Source organism: Bison bison, unplaced genomic scaffold (genome assembly GCF_000754665.1).
Source record: "Bison bison bison isolate TAMUID 2011002044 unplaced genomic scaffold, Bison_UMD1.0 scf7180017864471, whole genome shotgun sequence".
Lineage (NCBI taxonomy): Eukaryota > Metazoa > Chordata > Mammalia > Artiodactyla > Bovidae > Bison > Bison bison.
The window spans coordinates 27,118,709-27,131,252 of NW_011495032.1; the positions used below are offsets into that span (position 1 = coordinate 27,118,709).

At 38.4% G+C, this 12,544-nt stretch overlaps 1 protein-coding gene across 2 annotated transcripts in view; it reads left to right on the plus strand.

Moving 5' to 3' along the window:
• The window catches only part of PARD3B (par-3 family cell polarity regulator beta), a 1,088,076-nt gene that overhangs the window by 54,142 nt on the left and 1,021,390 nt on the right, over positions 1–12,544 (plus strand). The gene's annotated exons all lie outside the window — the stretch shown is intronic.

A 12,544-nucleotide genomic window follows, 5' to 3' on the forward strand; every position in this document is an offset into this window, starting at 1 on the left:
ATATAAACATGAAACTGAAGGCAGATGGGTAAGCTGTAATACACTTGAAATGTTAGGTTAAACCTGAGCTTGTCGTTTCCAGACGTGGTTTCATTCATAAGCTCTTGGATCTTCTATGAGATATGCTACCTCTTTGAGCTTTACTTTCTTGTCTGTATAAGATTGTTGTTGTTAGTAAGCTTACCTGTAAAGGTTGTAGTGAAAATTAATCTAATTAGGTGTAAAGCAGCTTCTGAAATGTGTCACACACAGTAGATAACAACTACTTTTAAAATTATAATAATTATTACTATTATAATTTGGGACTTAGACATTTAGTAGTCCTACTGTTAGCTGTTATATACAGTTACATTTCTGTAGAATGACGTGATGCTCTTAGAAACGTGTTTTTTGGCATATGTGCATTAGCTAAAATTGTGAAGCACATTTTTAAATGTCCAGGACAGCAGATGAGAAACAAAATGCACACCAATCTTTTTTTTAACATTCAAACATGACAGAAAACAAGCTCATGTTGTTAAAAAATAAGGGCCTTAATTGGATAGAATTTTTCTTTAATAATCTGAGGCTGATATTGTTGCTTTGATGTATTCTAACCTCATTGCTATCTAAAAACTTTGCTCATTGGTTAATCATACCAATAGATTTTTACTCTAAGAATCTCCATTCTTTTTTGGAGATATAACTGATGTATTAGTTTCAGGTATACAACACAATGATTCATTATTTGTATGTATTGTGAAATCACAACATCCAGTTAACATGTACCACAATAGTACAAACATTTTTTCCTTGTGATAAGAACTTTTAATATCTAATCTCATAAAGTTCAAATATACAATGCAGAATTATTACCTGTAGTCACCATGCTGTATGTACTTGTACATCTCTGAATTATCTGCTCTATACTCAAATCTCAAAAGCAGATGAAAATACAGACAATATTTGGGTTGATAAAATTGAAAATAGAAGAAAGCATCAGTTGCTTGCTCTCAGGTGTTAAAATTGTTAAAGTAATGGAGAAGTACCTATATCATTTTTATCTGAAAGTCTCCACTGTGTTATATACCAAATAAAGTATAGAAGTTGTGGCCGGCAAATACATAAAGCAAAGAAAATTCTTCTCCGCCCATGTTACTAAAGGCTCACCACTCTCCCTGTAAGTTAGTCATTAAAGGCAAACTTTTGATCATTTGTGTAATGTATTGAAGAATGCAGATTTTCCTGTTTGACAAGATTGGGAATGCATTGTATAAAAGTACTTATCTTGAAAGGATATTTTTATTTCCACAGTTAAAAATTGATTCTGGTTTTTAAGAAACTTTCTGTACAAGTGCGTATTGGCCCTGCTGAAATCCTTCTGAAGAACTTAAGGCAGATAGCTCCTGAGAACTTAGACTCAGCCAAGCTGATTTCTTTGGCTACGTTTCCTGATAGTAATTTTCTGTAAGATACGTGAATGTCAGAGGGCAGAAGCAGTAGGAATGTGTCTCCCATGCTCCTTAGTAAGTACATACGGGATGACTTGGAATGAGGCCCTCCCAGAACTAATCAGTATCTTCCTGTTCTCTTCCTTTTACCTTGTTCTTCATCATGTTTATTGGGCATTAGTTTAAAAGCCTCAGGCTTAATAGGAACTTTGGTATATGTAAATATTTGATGTACGTATTTGCTGGGTTGAGTTTTAGCAAACTCATTGCTCTCCTGAAGAAGGCTACAGAGAAAATGTGTGTACTGATTAAGAAATGTTAGGAATTTGGGGGAGTGGTGCCTCAAAGCCCTGCACTGTTAATTGTGTTTATGCCTATGATTGTCTTGGTATTTTTTAACTTTGCTCTTTAATCTAGCCTTTTAAAATTCCTTAGAAAGTACAAAATGTCTCCACTCTTGGATCTTAAAAATGGTTTTTAAAAGCACAATATATTGTATATATAAAATTTTCAAAAGATGTAGAGGCTTGAAGAATAGGCTGTGTAGGCTGTGACTATGGACCTTATGAAGGGTGGAGACCTGCCTGGAAAGCCCCACCCTACAGCTGTTTGGCTCCTGTTAGAAGGTCTGCAAGGGCTCTGCCAGAGGAACAAGGATTTTCTTCCTGGCATGGTTCTGCTGTGCCATCTGGTTCAGGGCTGTGGCCTCACACCCAGTGGCAGATTTTCTTATTTTGAAAGGAAGGGCCACATTCCTCAACCAGTGAATGAAAAATTCCAACCATTCCAATTATCTATGCCTATGACTCCCTCTATTTTACACGTATCATTGACTGCCAACTTGCTAGTCCAAGACTTAGGAAAATTGTGCTATGATCTTGACTCTGCCACTGGCCAGTGTTTTGAATTCAGGCAGTATGTTCCACTCATCAGGGCCTCAGTCTCCTCATCTGCAAAATGAAGTAATTTGCTTGTCTCTCTTTCGTGAAACAGTCTGTCTCTAGCTGGTAACCTTACGTGTGTACTCATACTAAGGCTGTATTGCAAGGAAGTAGAAATTACTGGGATAAATGAGGTTTAGCTTTGATGGAGAGGACTCTTGAGAGTCCCTTGGACACCAATGAGATCAAACCAGTCAATCCTAAAGGAAATCAACCCTGAATATTCATTGGAAGGACTGGTGCTGAAGCTGAAGCTCCAATACTTTGGCCACCTGATGTGAAGAGCCGACTCACTGGAAAAGACCTTGATGTTGGGAAAGATTGAAGGCAGAAGGAGCAGAGGGCAACAGAGGATACAGATGGTTGGGTGATATCACCAATTCAATGGTTATGAACTTTGGCAAACTCCGGGAGGTGGTGAGGGACAGAGAGACCTGGCATGCTGCAGTCTGTGGGGTTGTAAGAGTCGGACACAACTTGGCAACTGAACAACAACAAAGCATTGATTTTGATGGGCATATTTCTGTCTTCTTCCCTCCCTCTCTTCCTTCATTCCTTGTTGATTTACAATATTGTTAGTCCCGCTGTAGAGCAAGTTGAATCAGTTATACATACACATGTATCCACTCTTTTTTAGACTCTTTTCCCATATAGGTCACTGCAGAGTATTGAGTAGAGTTTCCTGTGCTATGCAGTAGGTCCTTATTAGTTATCTATTTCATATATAGTAATGTGTGTCAGTCCCAAACTGCTAGTTCATCCCTCCTCTCTCCTTACCCCCCTGGTAACCATAAGATTGTTTTCTACATCTGTTTCTGTTTTATAAATAAGTTTATTTGTATCATTTTTTAAAATTCCACATATAAACAGTATATGATATCTGTTTTTCTGTCTTACTTATCTCATTCAATATGACAGTTTCTAGGTCCATTCGTGTTCCTGCAAATGACATTATTTCATTCTTTTCTGTGGTTATGTAGTATTCTATTGAATAGATGAACCACATCTTTATCCATTCCTCTGTTGACAGACAGGTTGCTTTCATGACCCAGCTATTGTAAATAAGTGCTGCAGTGTACATTGGGGTGCCTGTATCTTTTTAAATTATGGTTACCTCTGGGTATATATACACCTTGGAAAGAAAGTTATGACCAACCTAGACAGAATATTAAAAAACAGAGATATTTGTCAACAAAGGTCTGTCTAGTCAAGGCTATGGTTTTTCCAGTAGTCATGTATGGATGTGAGAGTTGGACTATAAAGAAAGCTGAGTGCCAAAGAATTAATGCTTTTAAACTGTGTTGTTGGAGAAGACTCTTGAGAGTCCCTTGGACTGCAAGGAGATCCAACCAGTCCATCCTAAAGGAGATCAGTCCTGGGTGTTCATTGGAAGGACTGATGTTGAAGCTGAAACTCCAATACTTTGGCCACCTCATGCGAAGAACTGACTCATTGGAAAAGACCCTGATGCTAGGAAAGATTGAGGGCAGGAGAAGGGGACGACAGAGGATGAGATGGTTGGATGGGCTCCAAAATCACTACAGATGGTGACTGCAGCCATGAAATTAAAAGACGCTTACTCCTTGGAAGCAAAGTTATGACCAACCTAGATAGCATATTCAAAAGCAGAGACATTACTTTGCCAACAAAGGTTCATCTAGTCAAGGCTATGGTTTTTCCTCTGGTCATGTATGGATGTCAGAGTTGGACTGTGAAGAAGGCTGAGTGCCGAAGAATTGATGCTTTTGAACTGTGGTGTTGGAGAAGACTCTTGAGAGTCCTTTGGACTGCAAGGAGATCCAACCAGTCCATTCTGAAGGAGATCAGCTCTGGGATTTCTTTGGAAGGAATGATGCTAAAGCTGAAGCTCCGGTACTTTGGCCACCTCATGCGAAGAGTTGACTCATTGGAAAAGACTCTGATGCTAAGAAGGGGACAACAGAGGATGAGATGGCTGGATGGCATCACTGACTCGATGGATGTGAGTCTCAGTGAACTCCGGGAGTTGGTGATGGACAGGGAGGCCTGGCGTGCTGCAATTCATGGGGTCGCAAAGAGTCAGACACGACTGAGTGAGATCTGATCTGATCTGATCCCTGACTCAATGGACATGAGTTTGGGTAAACTCCAGGAGTTGGTGACGGACAGGGAGGCCTGGCATGCTGTAGTTCAGGGGGTCACAAAGAGTCGGGCACGACTGAGTGACTGAACTGAGCTGGGTATATAGATGGACATATTTCATACCAAGTTTTAGAGTTGAAAGTCTGTGTGTAATCTATAGCTAGCCTTCTTTATACATGTCCATGAATCCAATCAACTGTGAATCACATTTACTATTGAAAAAAACATGCATATCAGTTTCACAAGGGCTTCCCTTGTAGCTCAGCGGGTAGAGAATCCGCCTGCAATGTGGGAGACCTGAGTTCCATCCCTGGGTTGGGAATATTCCCTGGAGAATATTCAGTATTCTGAATCTCAGTATTCTGGCCTGGAGAATTCCATGGACTGTATAATCCATGGGGTCGCAAAGAGTTGGACATGAATGAACGACTTTCACATGCATATCACTGGACACTTGCAGTTCACACCCATGTTGTTCAAAGGTCCACCATATACATTTAACTTTCCTCCATGTCTTGTTATTGCTTAATAGCTTTTTAGTGCTAAATAGTATTCTGTTGTCTGAGGTACTTGTCCATTTACCTACTGAAGGGTGTCTTGGTGGCTTCCAAGTTTTGGCACTTATAAATGAAGCTGCCATAAACATCTGTATACAGGTTTTCATGTGTTTTAAACTCATTCAGGTTAATACCAAGGAGCATGATTGCTGGGTTAGATAATAAAAGTATGTTTAATTTGGTAAGAAATCACCAAACTATCTTTGCACTGCATCATGCGTTGCATCAACAATAAGAGTGTTTTTTGCTGCACATCATCATCTGGATTTGGTGTTGTCAGTGTTCTGGATTTGGGCCGTTCTCATAGGTATTTAATACTATTTTGTTTCAATTTGCATTTTCCTCATATATGATGTAGTGCATCTTTTCATATTCTTTTGGGCCATATGAATATCTTCTTTGATATGTATATCTTCTTTGGTGAGGTATCTGTTATGGTGTTTAACCCATTTTTTTTTTAAAATCAGGTTTTTGTTACCTTATTGTTGAATTTGAGTTCTTTGTGTATTTTCCATAATTCCTTTATCAGATGTATCTTCTACAGCTATTTTCTCCTAATCTATGACTTGTCTTCTGCTCAAAAAAAGATAATGCCAAGAGAACTGGAAATTTTTAAATTAAGTTTATTATTTTTCTTGTGACTCTTACCTAGGTGTTGTATTTAAAAAATCAACAACATACCCAAGGTCATCTAGTTTTTCTCCTCTGTGTTATCTTGCAGGAATTTTGTAGTTTTGCATCTTACATTTAGGTCTGTGGTCTTGTCACTGTTTCCATTTTTTCCCCATCTGTTTGGCATGAAGTGATGGCACCAGATGCCATGATCTTAGTTTTTTGAATGTTGAGTTTTATGCCAGCTTTTTCACTCTCCTCTTTCATCTTCATCAAGAGCCTCTTTGGTCCCTCTTCACTTTCTGTCATTAGGGTGGTGTTATCTGCATATCAAGGTTATTGATATTTCTCCTGGCAATCTTGATTCCAGCTTGTGCTTCTTCCAGCCCAGCATTTCTCATGATGTACTCAGCATAGAAGTTGAATAAGTAGGGTGACAATATACAGCCTTGACGTACTCCTTTTCCAATGTCCGGTTCTAACTGTTGCTTCTTGACCTGCATTGTCCTAGCATCATTTATTGAAAAAACTGTTTTTGCTCCATTTCATTGCCATTGTTCCTTTGTCCAAGATCAGTTCACTGTAGTTATGTGGATCTATTTTCTCTATTCTACACCATTGATCTATTTTTCTGTTCTTTTGTCCATACCATACTATCTAATGTCGGTCCTCTACCTTCATTCTTCTCTTTCAATATTATGTTGACTATTCTGGGTATTTTGCCTTCTTGATAGCTTAGTTGGTAAAGAACCCTCCTGTAATGCAGGAGACCCTGGTTTGATTCCTGGGTCAGGAAGATCCACTGGAGAAGGGATAGGCTACCCTACCCACTCCAGTATTCTTGGGCTTCCCTTGTGGCTCAGCTGGTAAAGAATCAGCCTGTAATGTGGAGACCTGGGTTCGATCTCTGGGTTGGGAAAATCCCCTGGAGAAGGGAAAGCCTACCACTCCAGTATTCTGGCCTAGAGATTTCCATGGACTCTGTAGTCCATGGGGTCGCAAAGAGTCAGACACGACTGAGCAACTTTCATTTTCACACTTGCACAGATAAACTTTAGAATAGTTTGTCAATATCCCTAAAATAACTTGGTAGGATTTTGATTGGTATAGATTGCATCTTATCTGTAGATCAATTTGGCAAGAACCAAAATCTTGACAATATTGCATCAGCTTATCTATGAACAAGGAATATCTCTGCTTCTATTCTCTGACAAAGATTATGGAGAAATCTGGCATTCTACTCATACTAAATCATACAAGTGGAGTCAAAATGTCATAGCATTTTTAGGTAGACAAAAATTCATAAGTTTTTTAAAGTATGTATATTATATTAATATTATACATCCTATATATGTATCTATACAAAGAATTTTCTACTATGCTTGATAAAGGCTTGAGAAAGAACATCAAAAAAAGGATGGAGAAATTGGAAAACTAATGATATAGAACTGAATATGAAATACAAAAAGTGAAACAAACTAAATAAAAGTAAAGTTTTTAAACATGGCTGCTCATTAAAAACACATCTCAAGCTTTGGAGGAAAAAAAGCAAAAAAAATAGATATGCAATGATGGACAGAGAGGCCTGGTGTGCTATGGTTCATGGAGTTGCAAAGAGTCAGACACGACTGAGCAACTGAACTGAAAGCAACAAAGGTTTACTGTATAGCACAGGGAATTATAGTCAATACCTTGTAATAAGCTGTAATAGAAAATAATCTGAAAAATGATATATGTGTATATGTATAACTGAGTCAGCTTGCTGTGCCCCTAGAACATTGTAAGTCAACTATACTTTAGTAAATTGTGGAGAATTTGTATAATTTCTTCCTTAAATGTTTGGTAAAATTAACCAGTGAAACTATCTGAGCCTAGTGCTTTCTGTTTTAGAAGGTTATTAACTATTGATTTAACTCATGTAATAGATATTAGGCCTATTCAGATTATCTTTTCTTGTATGTTTGGTTTGACAAATTGTCTTCCAAGGAATTGCTCCATTTCATCTAGGTTATTAAATTTATGAGTGTAGAGTTGTTTATCCGTAATGTCCGAGGGAGCTGTAATGATGTCCTCTCTTTTATTTCTGGTATTCATCATTGAGTCCTCTTTTTTCTTAGCGAGCATGGCTAGAGAGTTCTCAATTTCCTTTTTAAGGAACCCGCTTGGTTTTATATAGTTTTACCCTATTGATTCCTTATTGTCAACTTTATTGATTTCTGCTCTAGTTTTTTCCCCTGATTGCTTTGGATTTAATTTGCTATTGATTTTAACAAATAAAATTTATTTTTCTTCTTTTGTATTACATGCATTCAAGTCCATAAATTTTCCTGTAAGCACTGCTTCTGAGGCATTCCATAAATTTTTTCTATACTTCTCCAAGTATTTCCTGTTTTCCTTGACTCCAAGTACTACCTCTGTACTTTTGATTTACAGACATGTATGTCCTAGTCCTGACCACTTGACCTCTCTCCTGAGTTCCATTCTCATGTTAGTCTGCCTATTAGATGTCTTAACCTGGATCACCCAGATTAATCTTAAATTCAGCACATATTGTTTTTTTCACTTTCTTTGCTTTTTTCATTTTCTTCTCCTTCATCCATTTTTTCATCTTTGTTCCAGATCTTATAATGGACTCACATATAGTCTTGAATTTTAGTGGCTTTTGTTTTTTTGGCAGCCCCTGGGGAATCACAGATAACGAAAAATCATTGCTTTTGTAGTAGAAAGAGCATGTTCCTTTTATATTCCTACTGTGTCTTATGCTGTACCTTTTATGTTTTGCAGTTTGTCTTTTAGTATGTGAAAGACTTATAAACATTCCAGAGAACTATGATAAAAAGAATGATTAATGAGGTAGTTATAAAGAGTCAAAATTTTGAGTATTCTTGCATAGGAAAAAAGATTTGATGATAAACCTCCAAGTTCATTTTGGAATGAGGTGTAAATAAATAAGAAGCCTTTTCCAAGTCTATGACATGTTATTCACTATGGAGGCTATCTTACCCTAATGCAAAAGGACAAAATAAACAGAGGAGAGGAAATTTGGTTAGCAATACTTTTCCATTGGTAAGTGTGGCTCTGAAGGTCAAATAGGCAGGCTGATGTAATCAGCTGGTGACATCTGATTGATTTTAATTAGTTGGCATCTGTTCTGAATGGTTAATTCTATGTTCAATCCTAAGTTTTCCCTGTATTTTACATCTTTGTTGTATCTTGAACTATTTCAAAACTAATGCTCCTTCCTGGGTAAAAGTCTCTGGAATTTCAGGCCAAAAGTTGAATGTGACTTGACATTTCATGAAGGCTGGTCTTCTAAGTTAAGACTGAAGATACACCTTTCAATTGTTTCATTATCCTAATTTACAACCCCTTTCATTCCTAACACATCTCTGATATAGGTCTTAAAATACACTGATTTTTATTTCTATTTAATTTGGAATAATTGTTAGAACTATTAAGACTTAAAAAAAAGACACTGTGCTATACTTGACCCCTGTGGTAGGTAAAACGGTGGGCTCCTGAAGATGTCTGCTTCCTAGTCTTCAGAACCTGTGTATATGCTATTTGCCAAATGACGATTGAGGTAGCATATAGAATTAAGATTGCTTACCTTTTAAGATGGGCTTCCCTGGTGGCTCAGGTAGTAAAGAATCTGTCTTCAATTTGGGAGACCTGGGTTCTATCCCTGGGTTAGGAAGATCTCCTGAAGAAGGAAATGACAACCCACTATAGTATTCTTGCCTGGAGGATCCCATGACAGAGGAGCCTGGCGGGATACAGTTCATGGGGTCACAGAGGGGGACACAACTCAGTGACTGACCCAAACAACCAAGCAAACCTTTTAAGATAGGGAGACTATCCTGGAGGCCGAGTGTAGTCACAAGGATCCTTTTATGTGGAACAGAAAATGCAGAAGAGGTAGTCAGACTGGACTGGCCATTCTTGGCTTTGCAGAAGGTAGGAGGCTTTCTGCCAAAGAATGTGGGAAGATTCTAGAAGCTAGCAAGGGCCAAGGGAAAGGATTCTTCCCTAGAGTTTTCAGGTAAGAATTTGACTCTGCTGACACCTTGATTTTAGCCCAGTGAGATGTGCATCAGAGATCAGACCTGAAGAACTGTTTAAGATAAATTTGTTGTTTTAAGCCATTGAGTTTGTGGAAATTTGTTGTAGGCATAATAGGGAAATAATAGTGCCCTTCTTTCTTGCTGTTTAGTTATGTGAAGGGCTTGCTTTGCATGTTCTGCATACCAGGCATTTATAATTTTCCTAGAAAAAATTAGCCTTTTAAAAACTTTGTCATCAAAGGCAATTGTGCTCATTCTCATATCTTACCTGTACAAAATTGGACATGCTTTGCTATTGAATGCGACTATATCCACTTACATGTTTGTGGCCATATAAATATATAGTATAATAAGTATATATACCATATAGAGAATAAAAATCATATTTGGGATAAATTATTATATATTGTTATTGAGGTCAACTTTTATAGCTTGCATATCAAAGTAACCCAGCATAATTTTGGGCAAAGGGTAGACTGTATGAAGGAGAATATACTTGAACATTCTTGTTTGAATGGCTTAGAGGTTATGGCAAAGGCGCTGTAAAGAATGACAAATAGTCATTTCCTATTTGATTTGTCAGAGAACATAATTTCCTTGGTTGCCATAAATGTCAATATAGTCTTTTAGCTTTCAGTTTTTGGAATCAAGTTACAGACAAAGTATGGTTGTCATTACGGAAGAGAATGTAAATGTTTTCAACTTTGATAATGTAAAAGTAAAGGTAAAACTGACAAAAATGGAAATTGAAAAGGCAGAAGGAGAGGGAGTAAGAATTATGATGTCATCTTTTATTCTGAGGAGTGAAGAGATGCTGTCTTTAGATGATGGAATTGGAAATAGAAATTTGTTATTCATTAAAGGCAAAAGTAACCAACAGAGGAAATAAGCATATTTGAATAACTACATTATGTGAGAGAAGGATGGGAAAATTTGAGGGGCTCTAAATATACTCAGTTGCCATCAATGATATCAGAAAGTCAAAAAGTTGAGACTGTTAAAATGCTTATTCTTTAGAGAAGAGATTACATTCAAATAGACTGAAACAGATGTCTAGAAGACCTGGAGAACACAATTGGGCTATCCTCTCTACCAAAAATTTTTAAAATCAAAGTGATTCTTACACATGGCTTATAGTGGGAGTTGGTAAAAGTTTTTTTTTTGCAAGGGCCAGGTAGTAAATATGTTAACCTTCGAAAGCTGTGTGATCTCAGTTGCAGCTCTTCAACTCTGCTGTTACCCTGTGAAAGTAGCACAAACGGACACAAATGAGCCTGGCTGTGTCCCACCAAACATTCATTTGCTAAAATAGGTGACAGGTATGTCTGGCCAGGTGCTTGTCACTTACCAGTTTCTACTTTAGAGTCAAATAGTGTTGTTGTTCGGAGAAGGCAATGTCACCCCACTCCAGTACTCTTGCCTGGAAAATCCCACGGGCGGAGGAGCCTGGTGGGCTGCAGTCCATGGGGTCCGAAGAGTTGGACACGACTGAGTGACTTCACTTTCACTTTTCACTTTCACGCATTGGAGAAGGAAATGGCAACCCACTCCAGTGTTCTTGCCTGGAGAATCTCAGGGATGGAGGAGCCTGGTGGGCTGCCGTCTATGGGGTCACACAGAGTTGGACACGACTTAAGCGACTTAGCAGCAGCAGCAGCAGCAGCAGCAGCAGCAGCATTGTTGTTGCTGTTCAGTCACTAAGTCATATCCGACTCATTGCGGCTCCATGAACTTCAGCTTGCCAGGCTTCCCTGTCCATTGTCTCCCGGCATTTGCTCAAACTCATGTTCACTGAGTCTATGATGCTGTCCAACCATCTTATCCTCTGTCGCCCCCTTCTCCTCCTGCTCTCAGTCTTTCCCAACATCAGAGTCTTTTCCAGTGAGCCAGCTCTTTGCATCAGGGGGCCAAGGTATTGAGCTTCACCATCAGTCCTTCCAATGAACATTCAGGGTTTGAGTTCCTTGAGGACTGACTGGTTTGATCTCTTGCTGGCCAAGGAACTCTCAAGAAAAGGCCCTTAATGAAAAGCAGTGGTCTGTTGACATCCGCCCACCTTACTGCTTCCAAGAAGCAACCACGCTAAATGCCTTAGCTGCCCTTTTTGGGTATTTATCTCAATAATGCTAAGTTTATGAATCAGGGGATTGCAGTGTACTTTTGTCTCTAAATATGAATTTACCACTGTCTCTTCATAAATTATCTATTTATATCCCATTCAGGTAGTAGAAAAATAATAACTTTCTCGTGGGTTCTTCATGTTTTCTCCCCTTTCATCTTCCAAAATTGTTGTTGGACTTTCGTGTTACATTTATATGCAGCATTTTTACCACTGTGACCACATAGATACTGTTCACTTGGGCCAGTTACAGTGGTTGCTTCCTGTCATACCGCAATTTTTAATTTTCTTGGAGTTAATGTATTTTATTTGCTTAGTTGTCTTTGAATCTCATGCTTTCTTTTTTCTCCTTCTAACAGTTGTGTAAAGTTTTTGTTAGAACCATTTTTTATGGAGTTAAAACTGTCATAACCTCTGGATTCTGGGGTTATTTGTTTATCTTCACTCCTGGATTCCTTTGTTGTGTTGATTCAATTGGGGGGGGGGTGGCTGCTCTCTGGACTCCAGTGTGACCATCTTATTAATCGCTGTCACTTTGTTTTTGGGAATCCTCTTCCCATCTCTTCTGTATCAGGTCCTCTATTTCCTGGGTCCTCGTTTTGGTGGCGCCCTTTGCTCTAATAGCCTATGAGGAGTGGTTGGGGGGAGGTTGTAAGGATAGCTGCTAACTTTGTGGGTGGTTGGACGGGGTAGTATGGTT